The 13,879-nt window shown below is 36.2% G+C and overlaps 1 long non-coding RNA gene across 4 annotated transcripts in view; it reads left to right on the forward strand.

The window, feature by feature from the left end:
- Positions 1–13,879, forward strand: part of LOC139073450 (uncharacterized) — a 42,159-nt gene that overhangs the window by 11,182 nt on the left and 17,098 nt on the right. For 2 of the 4 annotated variants that reach the window (XR_011522198.1, XR_011522200.1), the window contains exon 3: positions 4,940–5,109. The exons of the other annotated variants lie outside the window; for them this stretch is intronic. This is a non-coding gene — a long non-coding RNA (uncharacterized lncRNA). The remainder of the gene's footprint in view (positions 1–4,939; positions 5,110–13,879) is intronic. 4 annotated transcript variants of the gene reach the window in all.

A 13,879-nucleotide genomic window follows, 5' to 3' on the forward strand; every position in this document is an offset into this window, starting at 1 on the left:
CAGACACTGGTCTTCTCCCTGTATTTCTGGTCCTTAATAAACTCTTACCCAAAAGCCTTACCTTTCCTCAAGCAACAGGAAGCAACTGACCTCTCTTTTTTGGTTGTTGCTTCTTTTCTTCAGAAAATTAACTTTTTATAATCCCTCCTAATCCTGTCACTAATCAGATCTGACAAGTGCGTTAGGGTCTGTCTGTCCAGAATCTTTCATTATATTGCAACCACTGCTCTTGCAAGACAAATGCATGCCTCAGTGTCCGTATCTGTACAATGAAGGATTCAGACTACATGGTTTCTAAGAACTCTTCTCACTCGAATACTTTATGATGTGAATGAAGTGTAATAGGGATTAGGGACTTGATTTTCCAGGGCAGTTTTTTAAAAATCTTCTTTACAAGGCCTGTTAGGCAAATTTAATGTTTTGACTTACTTTAAAATGTGTAAAAGTTTAAAAAAAGACATTAAAAGCTCCTATATAGGCCTAAAATGTCTGATTCTTTGATGCTAAATTATACAGTGTGGACCGTGAGTTCTGCAGTTCAAAGGACAGGGCATCGGAGAATCAGTGTCTGTGGGACACTGAGGGTCAAGCTGTCCCCATGCATATACTTCCAGGGGACGTGCTCAGAACAGGTGTAATTGGGGAAGAATAGTGTAAGACGGATAGGTAGGATGGAACCACCTTGTGCAAAGTCACAATAATAGGAAATACATTTGTACAATGTATTTGAGTAGATGTGGATATAGCTTGAGTGCTAAGTTATAAAGGGAGATGAAATCTAATTACATTTTGGGTTAAATGAGTGGAAATTTTTTTGTTAGTCTATTATTTTATTTTTCCCATGTGTGCTAACATATTATGACAACTGTAGTCTTTTTTTTAATTATGGTAAAATGCACATAACATAAAATTTACCACCAGTCATTTTTAATCGTAAATTTCAGTGTTATTAAGGACATTCACATTGTTGTGTAACCATTACCACCATCCATTTCTAGAACTCTTTTCATCTCACAAAACTGAATCTCTGTACCCATTAAACAGCAACTCCTGTTCACCCTGCCCCACCCCTGGGGACACCATTCTACTTTCTGTCTCTATGAATTTGACTCTCTAAAACAAGCAGAAACTTAAAAATAAATCAAGTGTGGAATTATTTTCCAGCTTACTGGAAACTCCTGTCAGACGCATGAACTGGTACCACTGTGTTCCATGTTTCCTGAAAGCAGAGAATATCTTATATTTTTGCGCCTCCAGTTTCTAGAATGTTGCCTGGAACACAGTAGATGCCAATAAATATCAGTTGGATAACTGAATTTCAGTTTTACCTGAGAAATTTGTGATAGAGAGTGTCTTCCTGTTTTCTTAGACGACAAAAGAACAAATAAAAAGGAAGTTTCCTGTTTGGTGTAGAAGGGCGGCTAATGTAAATTTTTGCTTACTAAATTATCCTGCGATAAGCAAACCTCGTAATTTTCATTCTAAATAAATATAGCAAAGTACACGTGTTCATTAAAGCTCATTTTATTTGTAAAGAAAATTTTGGAGTTCTGGTTATTTAAAGCATGAATTCTGATGAAAAATAGGGTGATAAATGACATTACATTTTATACATTTATTGCAAATCCACTTAATGGACTTCCTGAATAGATTGAAAACATTTGTAGTATGAAGTCCTCTGGCCTTGTTTTGTAGCCCCGCTTAGCAACTTTGACTTTACTAACTCATGACGAAGTAACTTCCATAATGGGAGCATGCTTTCATCTTGAGAGTCTTTGTCAAAATAAATATGGTAAGAACCATAATTTGTATCAGGGTGAGGATTTAGAGTTAAAGTAGCCAGTTGAAAAAGCTGAGTTTCCCTTCAGAATGTGAGTTTCTTATCATTTGATAACGTTGAATAGAAAGTGTTACCACCGTGAGTTCTCCACTGGAGCGGGATGTGGAGGATTTGTCTGCAGTGGACCCTGAGGGGACCACTGGGCCCAGCACCAAAGGAATCATGAGGGCAAGACCCTAGAGCATTTGAGTGTCTCCTGGAGCCAAAAGGATTTGATGTATTTGAGTAATTTTGACTTGAGAATAGGACAAAAACTGAGTAAGTTAAAGGAGGGTAAGTTGTGCACTATTTCAACTATTTAATGGTCTCGTCATTTGCAAGTTCATTTGCATAATATTAAAATTTGAAAAACTGCAGACTTTGGGGTTTTTTTTTTTAAAGATTGGCACCTGAGCTAACATCTGTTGCCAGTCTTCTTTTTTTCTTCTTCTCCTTCTCCCCAAAGCTCCCCAGTACATAGTTGTGTATTCTAGTTGTGAGTGCCTCTGCTTGTGCTGTGTGGGATGCCACCTCAGCATGGTTTGATGAGCGGTGTCATGTCCGTGCCCAGGATCCAAAGCAGCAAAACCCTGGGCCGCCAAAGCTGGGCGCTCAAACTTAACTACTCGGCCACGGGGCAAGCCCCCTGGTTTATTATTTTTTATTAGTGACTATGCTATACCAATTGGTCACAAAAATTGTTTTGTAGTTGCATTTCTGTGGGAATGTGTTATTTCTGGCAGTTTTGAGAAACGATTACAAACCATAAATGTAGTTCTTTAACAGAGTATTACGTTAATATCATTGAACTATACATTTAAAATGGTTAAGATGGTAAGTTTTATGTTACATGTATTTTATCATGATTAAAAAATACTAGGCAAAAAAGACTATTAGAATCCTCAATTTTTCTGTTATCATTCTACTCAAGATACATTTAAATGATTCTTCTGGGCTCAAAATAGCCAAAACAATTTTGAATAAGAAGAGCAAAGTTGTTAGACTCACAATTCCCAATTTCAGAACTTGCCACAGAACTAGAGTCATCAGGACAGTGTGGCACTGGCGTTAGCGTAGACATGTAGATCAATGGAATAGAATCTAAACTAGAGAAAAAACCCCTCCCATTTATGGTCAAGTGATTTTCAACAATCCCATGGGAAAAATAGTCTTTTCAACAAATGGTACTGGGATAACTGGATATCCACATGCAAAAGAATGAATTTGGACCCTTCACACCAAATATAAAAATTAACTCAAAATGGATCAAAGACCCCCTGAAAAACTCATACATTTCAATATCTTGAGTTAGGCAGGGGTTTCATAAGTATGACAACAGGGACACAAGCAACAACAAAAAATTAGATAAATTGGGCACCATTAATATGAAAAATCTTTGTGCTTCAAAGGACACCATGAAGAAAGTGGAAAGACAGCCCATCAAATGGGAGAGAATTTTTGTAAATCATATATCTGATAAGAAACTTTTATCTATAATACCTTAAGAACTCTCACAACAATAACAAAAAAAACCCAACATTTAAAGTGGGCAAAACATTTCTTGAAAGAAGGTATACAGAAGATCAATAAGTACTTTAAAACGTGTTCAAGTTCATTAGCTAGCAGGGAAATTCTTATCAAAATCACAATGAGGAACCACTTCACACACAGTGGGATGACTATAATCAAAAAGACGGATCATAAATGTTGGTGAGGATGTGAAGAAATTGGAACCCTCATACGCTACTGGTGGAAATGTAAAATGTTGTTGCTGCTTTGGAAAACAAGCTGGGCAGTTCCTCAAAAGCTCAAACATAGAGTTACCACATGATCCAGCAGTTCTATTCCTAGCTATGTTCCCAAGAGAAGTGAAAACGTGTCCATGCAAACACTTGTACATGAATGTTCATAGCAGCATTATTTATAATAAACAAAAAGCGGAACAGCTCAAATGTCCATCAACTGATGAATGGACAAATGTATATTCATATGATGGAATATTGACAATAAAAAGGAAGGAAGTACTAACACATGCAACATCATGGATGAACCTTGAAAACATTATGCAAAGTGAAAAAGCCCATCACAAAAGGCGACGTATTGTTTGATTCCATTTATATGAAATATCCAGAATAGCCAAATCTGTAGGAACAGAAAGTAGGTTAGTGGTTGCCAAGGGTTGGGTGGATGGGGGGGTGAGGGCGATGGCTAGTGGGTATGGGATTTCTTCTGGGGTGATGTTCTAAAACTGTGGTCATGGTCGCTCAACTCTGAATATACTAAGAGCCATTGACTTGTACACTTTAAGTGGGTGAATTGAGTGATGTGTACCTTATATCTCCATAAAGCTGTCCAAAAGAGGTTCTTCCTGCTTTCCTCTGAGGCACAGAGAATTTATTTTTCAGTTACTATTATGCAGTCAAATTAATTTAACATGAAGAATTAAGGACTGTAATTTTCTTTTCAAATCTTTATATTTTTGGAAGGAAAATGGACTTGGAGTAGTAAGCTAAAGCTCATAAGACTGGTATAAGCTTCTTCAAACAAGGTATTCCCCAGAATACTTATTCCAAATGTTTCCTCTTGAAAGTTGGCTTTATTTTTCTATCCACTCCTAGAGGTTTTTTCCTTTAATGGTGAAATTGATCTATGGAGTTTTGTTTTTTAAAGAGCTGAGACCTTCAGAAGTTATTGGGTGGTAGCAAAGTAAACTAAACTAAATTTTCCTCTGTGAGTTACATTCTTACAATTTCCTGTGCTCTGTTGTAGATACTGATTCTGTTTGGTTTTGTTTTCCTTTCTTCTCTTTAGAAGAGTTGTGCTGATAAGGAAATGGTTTTACCAAAAAAGATCAGGCAGACAAAATGCTTTGTCCTAAGGTGTAATACGGTTTTAAGAGGCAAAATTTCTGTTTCTATAGAGCATCTGAAAATTCTGGAAACATTGGGAGATTTTTATTTTAAACATTGTTAGTTTCATTTTCAAATAATATATTCAATATCTTTTCCTTCAAGTTCCAGGAGCTTTTGCAGGCAAAGTACCTCAAATTTAAATCCATAGATCCAGTTATTAATCTGAAAAAATACAATAAGTAATCTAAATATTTCCCTGTGTTTTCAGTCTTTTCATGCACCCTGTCTTGTAACGTGAAGGCTCTTTGGAGCTTCTTCTGAGAGGTGATGAATCTTTTCAGCACTGAAGCGCTCAGGGAATGGCGCCACCAGATGGCTGCAGGAGCCACCACCACGCTTCACGGTTTCCTCCTCCACATCCCAACAGTTTAAATCCAGGTGATTTAATATCTTTCTTTTCCGTTTCACTGTGATTCATCTCTGGTCTGGGCAACTGCAATAACTTCTTAACTTGCTTCCCTGAGTCCTCTGGGCTGCTCCAACCGCCGCATGCATTCTCCAGCAGCAGTCAATGATCTTTTTAAAATGCAAATCTGATTATGTCACACACGCAATTAAAAATTTTCAATGGCTTCTACAACTTTGCAGATGAAAATAAAACTCTTTAATATAGCTTTCAAGGTCCTGTGTCATCCAGCCTCTGCCAACCTCCCAGCCTCTTCTCAGCCTTGCCCTCTGCGCTTGAGCTGCCCCAGGCTTCTTTCGGTAGTCAAGGTTCTGAGTGTTGCTTCCTCCCGCTGCAGGCCCTTCACACCTGTTGTTCCTCTTCCTTAGAACTCTTTTCCTCCCTTTTTGCCCAGTTAGCTTCTACTCATTCTCTCAATTTCAGCTTAAGCATCGCTTCCCTAAGTCCTCTGATTGGTTCTGTTCCCCCAATTATTGACTCCCCGAATCCTGCGTACCTCCTTCCCCTTCCCAATACTTGTCAGAGCAGCATATTTGCATTTGTGGATTATTTGATTACTCTGTGTCTCCTCAGTAGACAGCAAGCTCTGTGGGAGCAGGGGCCAGATCTGCTTGTTCACCATTGTGTCCCCAGTGCCCAGCATGGCGCCAGCTACATAGTAACAGCTCCCCAAATTGTTGTTGAATCAATTGATTGATTAATGACTAGAATTAAGGACTCACTCAACATTCACAGTTGAGTTATGTATTATATGTTTAAATCTGTGGATGCTAATGGCTAATTCAATTCTCAGTGAATGATGTGTGTTTTATTTGGAAAGGCGAGGGCTGGATCCCAGTGAAAGAAATGATTTTTATGTGCTTTAGATTGTGAAGGAATTCTAGAAATCGTTTATGTTAGTTCCCCTGTTTTATAGATGAAGGAACCAACAACCAGAGGACCAAGATGACTTAGGTGGGTAGGTGGCTGTGTCAGCATGAACTTAGGTGTCACATATCTGACTTTCTGCTATGGTTTATACAAATGTTGCATGTGGTCTCTTTTCTTTTTTAAACAGTTTCCATTAAAGTAATTAAGTTAGGCATTTTTTGCTATTGAAATGTCACATGTATGAATCTGTTAAGGAGTTAGGTGCAGTAAAAATTTGTGATTTGGTAGGTGAACTATTCGAGTATCACTGGTGGGTTTTTATTTAAGAAAACATGAAAAAGTTTAGCCATTTCATCCCCAGAAATGATGAATGTTGAATTTTGGGTATTTAGTTAGAGTACCTGCTGTGCTTGCTTTGGGTATTTACCCTCTTATGAATATATATTCTATGTAGTCTTCTTACATTTCCAACTTTAAAATAAAATTTTTGTTGGCGCTATCATTAAATAGCTGATTTTAGAACATTTGTCTCCTGGTATGCTGTCTTACTTGCCGTTTTTCTTTTAAATAATGCATCAGATTTCTTCCACATTAAAAAGTGCCTGCCATAAAAGCAGCCCCTTAAAGGGAGTCCTTTTCCTAGTGAGACGTTTTGGACCCCTCCTGCTCTGGCTGCTGGCTGAGAGAATGCTCTACGTGGCTGAGTACTTGAGCAATCAGTGCTCTGGAATAGTCTAAGCAACTGTGCCAGGCAGGATTTTGCTACTAGTAGCACTTTTCCTGTACGTGTTCCTAGCAGGATGTGTTTTCTTTCATGTGAACTGACTCAAAGTTCTCTGAAGCATAGAAGTGTATCTGCTGGAAACTTTAAACAGCTAACTTCATCATAAACAGGAAAATGGCCAAATTTCATTTGTTTTTTATGAGATTTATGGAAGTAGACAGAGAGAATACAGACAACGTAGTGACGTTTACTCAGGTGTTTTGAGTGTATTTTATTGGCACCATTACAATAAAAGCACCCTTATTTTGCCTATATATTTTTTCCTCCTAACAAGCAACACATTTCTTGTATGGCTTGTGAAATAAGTTTTCTATACATAACTTTCATGCCTTTCAGCTCTCCTCGAAGGGTTGAGAACTGTCAACTATGAGAGATGTTTTTCTGGGAAGGATTTTAGCAAACTTTTATCTTTCACTTGTAAAACCAGTCCTCAAACCTTAAGAGGTAGACCTTATTTTTATTGGCTGTTTTGGGTTAAGATGTTCACCTACCTGTAAAGAAAGTTTTAATCTTTTTCGTTTCCTTAGATGAACTGTTAAAGTATTATGGGTAACGCTAGTCAGAATTTAGATTTTCTTTATCTGAATTTGAAAAAAGAAATATATATATCTGAAGATTCAAAATTTATAATGGTAGTTGCTGGATATTAAGACCTAATCCTTAATCCTCTTTCTTGGCTTTTAGTATCATCTGGAATTAAAACAAGTACACGCAAACAAAAAAGCCTGACAATTTTCTTTTTAGTTGTCTTAGCTGTGTTAATGGTTAATAATTTTTCACTTTTCATTTCTCCTAGAGCCTTCTTTTTTGGAAAATGCCTTTTTGAATAAAAGCCAAATGAGGAGAACCAGAGCCAAATCTCACTACCTGTGCTATGGAAATGGGTCTCAACGTAAAGACTCCTATGCAGAATTAAGTAGTGTAAGGGACCTTGTGCAAAATTCAAAAGGAATTTGACTTTTGCGTCATTTTTGTTAATTAAAATTAGAGTGATTTTTAAATTTCTCTTCTGAAAATGGAGAACAGGAATTGCCTCAAAAAATACAGCAGTAGACAAAAAAGAGAAGTTAAAATTGGGGATGGTTTTGGGGAGGTCAGTGCTAATTAAAGGAGAGTTATCAGTGTGTAATGGATCATCCATGTTCTGGGCTGGTCCTCACTGTTGGAGTACCTGTGCAGCCTAAGGGGAAAGTTGGGCAAGGTGGAGACAACCGTGCATCTTTCTCAGAAGTTTCAACCAATCCCATGAGAGAGCGTTTCAGGTTGAATCTGTGCTTTCAACCTGTTCTCACAATGTTGTTGTTTTCTTTTGCAGGGAAAGGTTGGCCCAGAGCTAACATCTGTTGCCAATCTTCCTCTTTTTTTCCCTCCCCAAAGCCCCCGTGCATGGTTGTATATCCTAGTTGTAAGTCCTTCTGGTTCTTTTATGTGAGCTGCTGCCACAGCATGGCTACTGGCAGATGGGTGGTGTGGTTCCTCGAATGGGAAACAAACCTGAGCCATCGAAGCAGTGAGAGCACCAAACTTTAACCACTAAACCATCAGGGCTGGTTCTGTCATCCTTTTTTTGTCCATTTTATTGAGGTATAATTGACATATAAAATTGTATATATTTAAAGTGTACAATGTGATGATTTGATATCTGTACACAATGTGAAATATTTACCACAATCAGGTTAATTACCACATCCGTCATCTCACATTACTTTTCTTGTGTGGTGAGAATGCTTAAGATCTACTCTCCTAGCAAATTTCAAGGATACCATACGGTGTTATAAACTATAGTCACCATGCTGTACATTAGATTCTCACAACTCATTCTTCTCACAAGTTATTCTTATAACTGAAAGTTTGTACTCTTTCACCAACATCTCCCTATTTCTCCTCCCCCCCCAGCCCCTGGTAACCACCATTCTACTCTCTGCTTCTATGAGTTTCACTTTTTTTTTGTTTTTAAGATTCCACATATAAGTAGTGCCATACAGTATTTGTCATTCTCTGTCTGGTTTATTTCACTTTGTATAATGCCTTGCAGGTTCATCCATGTTATCTCAGGATGGCAGGATTTCCTTCTTTTTTATGGCTTAATAATATTTGTGTGTATATATATTTATGATATTTATATCACAAATTTATATAATTATAATATTGATAATATTATAATTTACTATATATATATGTGATGATATATAACATTTTCTTTGTCCATTCATCTGTCAATGAACACATGGGTTGTTTCCATATCTTAGCTCTTGAGAATAACAGTAGTGGAGATATCTCTCGAGATACTGATTTTGTTTCCTTCAGAGATACACTCAGAAGTGGGATTGCTAGATCATATGGTAGTTCTATTTTTAGTTTTTTGAGGAACCTCCATACTGTTGTCCATAATGGCTGTACCAATTTACATTTCACCAACAGTGTACAAGGGTTCCCTTTTCTCCACATCCTCGCCAACACTTATCTCTTTTTTTGTTGTTATTACTCATCCTAACAGGTGAAAGGTGATATCTCATTGTGGTTTTGAGTTTCATTTCTGATGATTAGTGATATTGAGTACTTTTTCATTCACCTGTTGACTATTTGTACATCTACTTTTGAGAGATGTCTATTCATATCCTTTGTCAGCTTTTAAATTGGACTATTTGGATTTTTGCTATTGACTTCTGTGAATTCCTTACATATTTTAGATATCAACCCCTTATTGGATATATGGTTTGCAAATATTTTCTCCCATTCCATAGGTTGCTTTTTCATTTTGTTGTCGGTTTCCTTTCTTCTGCGGAATCTTTTTAGTTTGATGTAGTCTTACTTGCTTATTTTTGGTTTTGTGGCCTATACTTTTGGTGTCGTGACCAAAATATCATTGCCAAGACCAATGTCAAGGAGCTTTTCCCTATTTTCTTATAGGAGCATGATGGTTTAAGGTCTTACATTTAAATCTTTGATCAATTTTGAGTTAATTTTTGTGTGTGGTGTGACATAGGATCCAGGTTCAGTCTTTTGCATGTCAATAACCAGATTTCCCAGCACCATTTATTAAAGAAACTGTCTTTTACCCATTGTTTGCCTTTGGCATCCTTGTCAAAGATCAGTTGACCATATATGGATGGGTTTATTTCCCGGCTCTCTATTCTGTTTTGTTGATCTGTGGTCTGTTTTTATGCCAGTACCATACTGTTTTGATTACTATAGCTTCGTAATGTAATTTGAAATGAGGCAGTGTGATACTTCCAGCTTTGTTGTTCTTTTTCAAGATTGCTTGGCTCTTTGGGATCTTTTGTGGGTCCATATGAATTTTAGGATTTTTTTATATTTCTGTGAAAAATGCCTTTAGAATTTTGATAGGGGTTGCATTAAATCTGTAGATTGCTTTGGATAGTATGGAAATTTTAATAATATTAACTCTTCCATCCCAGGAACATGGGTTATCTATCCATTTATTAGTGTCTTCAATTTTGTTCATCAGTGTCTTATAGTTTTCAGTATCCAGATCTTTCACCTCCTTAGTTAAATTTAGTCCTGAGTATTTTATCCTTTTTGATGCAGTTGTAAATGGAATTGCTTTCTTAATTTCTCTTTCCAATAGCTCATGATACTGTATAAAAATGCAAATGATTTTAGTATGTTGATTTAGTATCCTGCAACTTTACTCCTTTAGTTCTTTAGTTCTAAGAGTTTTTTGGTGGTGGCTTTAGAGTTTTCTATATATATGATCTTGTCATCTGCAAACAGAGACAATTTTACATCTTCCTTTCAGATTTGGATGACTTTTATGTCTTTCTCTTGCCTAATTGCTCTGGCTAGGACTTCCAAAACTTTATTGAATAAAAGTGGTTATAGTGTGCATCCTTGTCTTGTTCCTGATCATAGAGGAAAAGGTTTTAGCTTTTGACTGTGATATTAGCTGTGGGCTTCTCTTATATGGCTTTTATGTTGAGGTGCATGCCTTCTATACCTAATTTGTTGAGAGTGTCTATCATGAAAGCATGTTAAACTTTGTCAAATGCTATTTCTGCTTCTATTGAGATGATCATATGTTTTTTATTCTGTATTCTGTTAATGTGGCTTACCATATTTATTGCTTTGTATATGTTGAACCATCCTTGCATCCCAGGGATAAATCCCACTTGATCATGGTGTATGATCTTTCTAATATGCTATTGAAATCTGTTTGCTAGTATTTTGTTGAGGTTCTTTGCATCAATGCTCATGAAAGAATTGGCCGATGATTTTCTTTTCCCGTAGTATACTTATCTGGCATTGGTATCAGGGTGATACTGGCCTCAGAGAATGAGTTTGGAAGTGCTCCTTCCTCTTCAGTTTCTTGGAAGAGTTTGAGAAGGATTGGCGTTAATTCTTCTTTTAAGAATTTTGGTAGAATTCACTAGTGAAGCCATCTTGTCCTAGGCTTTTCTTTGTTGTGAGATTTTTGGTAATTGATTCAATCTCCTTACTCTCATTATAGATCTATTCAGATATTCCATTTTTTTATGATTCAGTCTTTGTGGGGTATATTTTTCTAAGAACTTACCTGTTTCTTTTCATTATCCATCCAATTTATTGGCACTTAATTGTTCATAGTAGTCTCTTATGATCCTTTATATTTTTATGGTATCAGATGTAATATCTCCTCTTTCATTTCCAATGTTATTTATTTGGTGCTTCTCTTTTTTCTTCTTAGTTAGTCTTGGTAAGTGTTTGTCAATTTTGTTTCTCTTTTTAAAAAACCAGCTCTTAGTTTTGTTGGTCTTTCCTCTGTTTTTCTGGTCTGTATTTAATCTATTTCTGCTGTGCCATTTCTTCTCTCCTTCCTTTGCTAACTTTGTGCTTAATTTGTTCTTTTCTAGTTCCTTGAAGTGAGAAGTTAGGTTATTTATTTGAGATCTTTATTTTCTCTCAATGTAGGTTTTTATTTCTATGAACGTCCCTCTTAGAACTGCTTTTGCAGTATCCCATTAATTTTGGTCTATTGTGTTTCCATTTTTGTTTGTCTCAAGATATTTTTTATTTCATCTCTGACCCATTGGTTCTTCAGGAGTGTATTGTTTAATTACTACATAATTGTGAATATTCTGATTTTCTTTCTATTATTGATTTCTATTTTCAAACCGTTGTGGTTGGAAAAGATGTTTGATATGATTTCAATCTTCTTAAGTTTGTTAAGACTTGTTCTGTGACCTAACATATGATCTCTCTTGGAGAATGTTCTCTTTGCACTTAGGAAGAATGTTTATTCTACTGACATTGGATAAAATGTTCTGTACATGTCTCTTGGGTTCATTTGGTCTAAAATGTAGTTCAAATCTATTATTTTCTTATTGCTTTTCTGTCTTAATGATCTATCCATTATTGAAAGTGGAGTATTTAAGTACCCTACTGTTATTGAATTGCTATCTCTTTGTGCCTACATATATGTTAATATTTGCTTAATATATTTAGATATTCCAATGTTGGGTGCATATGTGTTTAAAATTGTTATATACTCTTCATAAATTGACCCCTTTATCATTATTTAGTGACCTTCTTTGTCTCTAATACTTTATGTTTGACATAAAGTCTATTTTGTCGGACATAGTATAGCTACCTGCTCTCTGTTGTTTGCATGAAATATCTTTTTCCATCTCTTCAGTTTGAGCCTATATGTGTCATTAAAGCTGAAGTGAGTCTCTTGTAAGCAACATAGAGTTGGGTCTTGTTTTTTTATCCGTTCAGCCACCCTCTGTCTTTTTATTGGAGCATTTAGTCCATTTACATTTAGAGTATTGATAAGTATGTACTTATTGCCGTTTTGTTACCTTTTTTTCTGGATGTTTTTGCAATTCTCTGTTGCTTTCTTCTTCTCTTGCTCTTTTCTCTTGTGATTTTATGGCTTTCCTTAGTGTTATGTTTGAGTTCCTTTCTCTTTTTTTGTGTATGTTGTTATAGGTTTTTGTTTTTTGGTTACCATCAGGTTCATATATAATAATCTACGTAAATAGCAATCTATATTAAATTGATGATCTCTTAAGTTCGACCTCTTGCTAAAAGCCCTACACTTTTACTCTCCCCCCCCACCATGTATTATGTTTTTGAAATCATATTTTACCTCCTTTATTTTTGTATATCCATTAACCTCTTCTCAAAGATATAGGTGATTTTAGTACTTTTGTTTTTTTACCTTCATACTAGCTTTGTACATGGTTGATCCACTACTTTTACTGTGTAAATATACAGCCTTTACCAGTGATATTTTTCTTTGATAATTTTCTTGGTTCTATTTGTGGCCTTTCCTTTTCTACTTAAATAAGTCCCTTTAAGATTTCTCGTAAGGCTGATTTAGTGATGATGAACTCCTCTAGTTTGTGCTTGTCTGGAAAATTCTCTCTCTTTCCATTCTGAATGATAACCTTGCCAAGTAGAGTATTCTTGGTTGTAGGTTTTTCCCTTTAAGCTCTTTGAAAATATGCCACTCCCTTCTAGCCTGTGAGGTTTCTGGTGAAAAGTCAGCTGATAGCTTTATGGGGTTTCCTTTGTATGTAACTTGTTGCTTTTCTCTTGCAGCTTTTAGGATTCTCTCTTTATCTTTAATTCTTGAGTTTTTAATTATACTGTGTCTTGGTGTGGGCCTCTTTGGGTTCATCTTGTTTCATGCTCTCTGTGCTTCCTGTACCTGGATGTTGGTTTCCTTCCCTAGGTTAAAGAAGTTTTCAGCTTTTAGTTCTTCAAATAAGTTATCTGCCCTTTTGTCTCTCTCTTCTCCTTCTGGGACACCTATAATGTGAATGTCAGTATGCTTGATGTTGTCCCAGAGGTCTCTAAGACTGTCCTTGTTCTTTTTAATTCTTTTTTCTCTTCAGTTTGGATGATTTCCTCTACTCTTTTGTCCAGATCACTGATCTGTTCTTCTGTGTCATCTACTCTGCTGTTGATTCCCTCTAGTGAATTTTTCGTTTCCATTACTGTATTCTTCTGCTCTGATTGGTTCTTTTTTATATTTTCTAATTCTTTGTTGAAGCTCTCACTGTGCTCATCCATTCTCCCCAGTTCAGTGAGAACCCTATGACCATTAGTTTGTACTCTTTCTCAAATAGATGGTTTATCTCTGT

The sequence above is a fragment of the Equus przewalskii genome, chromosome 9, assembly GCF_037783145.1.
Source record: "Equus przewalskii isolate Varuska chromosome 9, EquPr2, whole genome shotgun sequence".
Lineage (NCBI taxonomy): Eukaryota > Metazoa > Chordata > Mammalia > Perissodactyla > Equidae > Equus > Equus przewalskii.